Source organism: Haemaphysalis longicornis, unplaced genomic scaffold (assembly GCF_048455015.1).
Source record: "Haemaphysalis longicornis isolate Haplotype H1 unplaced genomic scaffold, Haemaphysalis longicornis Haplotype H1 scaffold_4, whole genome shotgun sequence".
Taxonomy (NCBI): domain Eukaryota; kingdom Metazoa; phylum Arthropoda; class Arachnida; order Ixodida; family Ixodidae; genus Haemaphysalis; species Haemaphysalis longicornis.
The window spans coordinates 166,086,646-166,092,645 of record NW_027526361.1 but is presented as its reverse complement, the minus strand read 5'-3'; positions in this window follow the sequence as shown (position 1 = coordinate 166,092,645).

The following is a 6,000-nucleotide window of genomic DNA, read 5'->3' as shown; positions in this document are numbered from 1 at the left end:
TCATGACTACGGGATGGTGATATCAGATGGCGGTGGAGAGTCAGCGGATTGGCTGCAATGTTCCGCGCACGAGGAGCCGGGAGGTAAAGGGGCTGGCGAGTAGCGCAGTCTCCCGTGCCTCTTCCAGAAGCATACTGGCCTGGCTAGGGGTGTGGCTTTCACCGCTCTGACTCGTCGGTGTAACATCGTGCAGAAAAAGAATGTCTGCCTTCGTTTCCTTTTTTTAGAATTGAAATTTATGCGCGGAAGAATGTTTACTAGCTTGACATGCTGTTGCAAGTTTTAACTAATAAATAATTAATGAGAAGAGAGTAACTTTCCTAAGAAATCATGGATTGCTTGGTCTCTTTTTTTTGCCTGCTCAAAGCAGCTTTGAGCAGCTCCAAGCAGCTCCGTATTTTATTTGCCCATAGAACATCTATGGCGGGAGCAGCTTTGGGCTGCTTGGAACTGCTCAGAGCTGCTCGGAGCAGGCAAAAAAAAGAGACCTGCTGTTCGTGTATGTTGGCAACATGGGGTCATTCATTCGGTGGCGGCGTGCTAGCTGTGTTGGTGCGAAGTTTCAATTTGTCTTGTACCTGCTGTCAGTTATGAGGGAACGTTGCTGTTGGCGATAGTTATCGTGTGCTGCCACGCTTGAGAATGCCTATCTCTTGTTGGGCTCCGAACTGCAAGTCTAACTCCAATGCGAACGGTTCACGTGTACGCCTCCACCGGCTCCCGAGTGACCTGCACTGGAGAGCGGCATGGACAAAGGGCTTTTTTCGTTAAGATTTTACGCCTTCAAAGCACACAGCGGTAAGCGGTGATTTCGCGGTTATGCTATGAGTGCTTGCACCCTGTAGCATCATCCAACACCATTCGCTTGCAAATTTATCCTCCGCAAATTTATACGTCCGCACGCACCGACCACGCTCACAAAGTTAGCCCATTTTTTGCCCGAACAAACAAATATCAGAACTCACCCCTTGTACTGGCAGTCAATGAATGGAATTATTTACCTAGTAGCCTAGTAGACCAAGCAGACGCCTCTTTTCAAACCGCACTCCTCGCTTTTTTAGCGATTCAAAGTACCCTGTAACTTGTCTTCATCATGCTCATCTTTTCCAGGTTGTAAATGTGTGTTCCTGCTTTTCGAATACCAGATTTTCTGTCACTTTTACACATTTTATTTTTTGGATATAATGTTACACGCTTTATTTTGCAATTGTACACTTTTTGTGCATTTATGATATTGTAATGACACCTTTGTTGTGTTGATTCTTTTCTTCTTACAATATTGTACGTTGTGTCGGCTTTCAACTCATTCCCCCCCTAAGTAATGAACACTTGGGCCCTTAGAATAAATAAATAAATAAATAAATAAATAAATAAATAAATAAAATAATTCTGCGTTGTTCATGATGTTCTCTGAATTGCGGCCCTTAGATATCTCGCTTGTAGGATGTCGTGTGGTGCTAAAACGTCCCACTTCACTCCAGCTGAAAAATAACTCCTAAAAATACAATAAATTGACTGGTTGTATGACAAAAAGCTAGTCAGTATACAAAAAATAAAACTTTGAAAGATTTGTGATTTGCCCTTATAGTCTCTGCACAGAAGTAGGTGGTGGTACCTTGACAACATATAGCCAAGCGTTTTTTTTATGAACGTTTATTTTGCCACAGGGCATATATATGGGATTATAAGGTGATGGTGATTAGATGAAAATGAAAATGTTCGCTTCGTGGATGAAGTTCTTGGTAACCGATGCTGACGGGTGTATGCGGTCGCGCGCTTAGCATTAGTCTGTGTTTTTCCTCTTTTTTTAGCTCTGCGGCAACGGTTTTGGTCCGACAAACTTCGTCAGAACGGCAACGTACACGGATGTACAGACCGGAAAGGTGATTGAAGTACTTCAGGAGCGCGTGCGCCCTAGGGAAACCGCAGTTCCCAGCGTGTTCGCCAACTGTTTAAGTATATGTCGTGCCCTACAGTGCCCACCCGAGATACACCAGATGAGAAGAAAGCTCCCTTAGAGGTGGCATCGCTGCGAAAAGCTATTAAGCTTTCTGTTACCGCACGAGAAGAAGACCGGAAGAACCAAGACAATAGTTACGGAGAGTTTTTCACGCACTTTCCAACTTCTGAGTGTCAGACCTCTGGACGGTGATTATCAAGGATTTAAAGGCCTTGTTTTTGGACCTGGCACTTCACAGTGCTCCCGATGTGCACGGTTCAGTGACAGCGTCACCTAATCTGTGTGTTGACATGTTTTTCCGCGAAACCCGTTTTGAGAACCTTTGTGGTGTGAACGTGCCCTCACTGTTGCAAGACTTCAGGCAACTAAATGAAGTGTTGCAGTTTGTTTGCAGCTACAGATCTGTTGCACTATGGATGGCCACCAGAAAGCTCACCGTCTTCTGGAAATTGTGTTGGGGCTGCTGCAGGATGTATGCAGTGAGTACGAGCTGCAAAAATTCCGTGAATGGCGCCTGGAAGTACTAAAATTTTTAAGCGCCAAAACTGCGCTTCGTCTGAGAAATTCTTTCGCTCCTGAAATGCTTGTTTTCGCAGCGCTGCTATGCGCTATAACGCCGCATGCATACAGGTATTAGAAGTTCAATGAAAGAGAAATTTCCTCACTCTGATACAATAGGACGTCTCTGCTCTTATTATAGAGTGAGCCCTGCCCTCTAGCAGCAAGACTCTTGTCTTTTAAACTATGCAAAGACTATCTGGGACGTTATAAAAGAGCAAGAATGAACTGCGACTCTCATGATAGGTGTGGTCCACATACAAGCGTACTTTGGTTAGATGGGGGTTGTGTCACAGGTGCTGCTGCAAACAGCTCGAGTACAGCTAAAACACCTTTTTTTTCACGCTGCAAAGCCTCCTCTGAAATCACAAAGATGATGTTCTGCCTGTAGCAAAATGCCCGTAGCAAAATGCCCATCCTGCCCGTAGCAAAAATGGACGCAAAAGCACAGCATGAAATCTCAAGGAAACTAATCACTGACCTATAAATGCTTGGATTCAGTGTTGTAGCAGTTGTTTAAGGCAACAACTCGATAAATCGAAAAGCACTAGAGATTTTTGCAAACCTCTCCAGGCAAGCATTGTGTATCCGCATCCAGCTGATCCATCTTGGCCACTATTTTACGTTGTATACCCAGTTTAGTGTTGAAGTCCGTGATAAATAATTGGCTGAACAAGCGCAACAGCGGGAAGTGCATGTTATTTACCGACCCAAGTAGCACTGACCCTACGCCGCCTATCCTCACAGCATCGTTTCAAGGGTTGAGCGAGTTGCACGAAGCAGAACAAAATCAGCGATTAAAGATAGCACCAACACCGTCTTTAATGCTGCTAGACCCGTCGAATATGGAAAGGCAAAATGGTAAGCTCGCTTTGCGAATTTTCACCGGGTAAACCATAGCTGCAATGAACTCTACCACCATCCAGCATGCAAAAGGGATTGCAGCATCCGTATCCACCATTCTAACTTTGTGGCGAATCGTAAACATCAAGATTCCAAGAAAAGGCGAACGCCTGCAGGATTTTATGCAATTCCCGGTAAGTTCAGCATCCTGCTCACAATAGGAATTCATAACGGAGTGGCTTGATTACTGGGTAAGCATAATGCGGGACATTTCACACCAGAAACTGGCAGGACTCTCGGCAGAAAAGCCATGCTCTGCATGAAATTTGATTGAATGGTTGTGTAGGGCTTAACGCGTCGACGCAGTGAAAGCAATGAGGAGCGCCGTAGTGGAGGGCTCCGAATTTATTTCGACCACCTCGGGATCTTGAACGTGCGCCAAAATCTCGAACACACGCGCGTTTTTGCTTGTCACCTTGCATGAAATTTCGCAGTACTGTTTGCAGGAGCTGGGATTAAATTATGTACTGCTTGGAAAATTTAAGACCGCTTCACTTGAAGAAAGGTTCCGAAAGTAACGCCAGCTCTGTGGTTCCCAGTACAATTTCTCGGTTCGATTTATTTTTGAATGTCAGGACAAACTAAGTCTGTAAGAAGTTCTAGACCTTGTCGTATTGAAGGTCATGGCAGTACACGTGTCGAAAATCCCTGCAGGTTCAGTTTACGAGCAGTTTCCAATTAAAGTTACGAATGAAGTCATGGAGAAGAAAGCTTCGAGGATTCGGGCTGTGAAGTATGTTGCAGGATATTGTGCATATGTTGCATTGAAGAAGCTCATGTGTACATTTTGCAAAGAAACCCTCGTGTTCAATACATACATTTGGACCATGACGAAAGCGTACTCATCGGAGTAATGAACGTAGTGCTCTTCACTGAAATTGTCCTCGACAAGCTGAGAGGCGAGCAGTATGATTCCCACTTTCTTGCTCTGACCAACCAGAAGCAGGCACTGGTAGCACTTGTGTCTCGGGCTCTCAATAATTTGAGGTTCCCGACTACTGCGACTCGAGTCGTTCCCCACAGGATCTCATGCATCATATCTTGAGTGCAGCGGCCAATACATTGCTCAACAATCTGTACAAAATGGTCAACAGCCAACTGGGCACTCGGAAGGGAGGCAGAAGCCGCAAACAGCAAATGACAAAATGACAAATCCAAAAGAAGCTAGAAAGCTGCCAACTCTGCCGAGATAAAAATAATTTCAATCTTGTAAAGGTAATTCCGTCATGCTGACAGAATTGCATATATCCATCCTCTGTCATATTTTTGATATTTTATTGCATTCGTTTTAAAGCGTAGCATTGTTTGCCCACTACCCCTACAGCCAGGACCGTGTAATGCCCTTATTTTCCACAAAAATGCAGATGTCGTAGAAGTTGGACCTGTAATCGCTATACTTGCATAGGTGGAGATAACTGGACACAGAAAATTTTGGTAACCTAAAAAAATAAAAATATATAAAACAATTACGGGTAATGGCGAACCGTGTAACGCCCTGCATTTTCACAATATTTCAGATTTCGCGAAAGTTCCCAAGGTAATCGTTATATAACAACGTAAATGTGTTTAATTGGTAGGAGAAAATTCTGAAAACTAGAAACTAAGAAACATATAAAAAATTCCGGAAAATGGCGTAACACATAATTCGTGGCATTTCCAAAATAATGCACATTTTGCAAAATTTTCACCTGTAATCGTTGTAATAGCGTAAGTGGAGATTCCTGGTGGAACGGAATTTTGAAAAAGTAAGAAAATACGATAAATAAAAAAATACGGAAAATGGTGAACCGCGCAACGGCCTGCATTTCCACCGTAATGCAGATTTCGCGAAAGTTTTAAATCTAATCGTTATAATCACTTAAATGAAGACATTTGGTCGGACGAAATTTTGAAACACTAAAAAATTAAGAGCAATATAAAATAATTGCGGAAAATGGCGTGATGTAACCCAGTGGTGTCACCAAGGGGCGTCATGTGACAGCCTGACATCAGAGGTCCAAAAGGTGCCGAAAATGCTCTCCTCTCAAAGTGACGCACAACAACTCCAAGGTTGCTGCCTTCGCTTCTCGGCATTTCCTTACGCAGGTTATCGCCCGAACGGCCACTCCGACGCATGCAGGAGAACCGCAAGTCCGGCAGCGTGACTTCCGACGCGTCGAAAATAAACCCATACTTCTCTAACAGCCACGGGCGCGTGCTGGAGCGCCCGCGGCTGTCGTCGAAGGCACTTCTTCCGGCGGGCCGAAAGGAGAATGGCGAGTTTTCAGCGTGCGTTATCCAGCTAACTCGGCGCGCTTGAGTGAAACACACACACAAAAAAAGCGTTCGACCTGCCCGTTCTCAAAAACCAACATGCCAGCATTTTGTCATCCATCCATAGTCAAAAGGTATTTCCTACAGCAAACCAACGGGACGAATAGCTTTATTCATCCACCCTGAAAGAATTTCTTTTCTCCCGTCGCCCCTAGCGATCTGTCGGAATCCCTGGTGACTAAGCTGCAGCCAGGTTTGGCCGATGAAGTCTCTTTGGCTCTTGGAGTATGGTTGCGTAGCAAGGCCTTCCAGGATTGCACGAACTT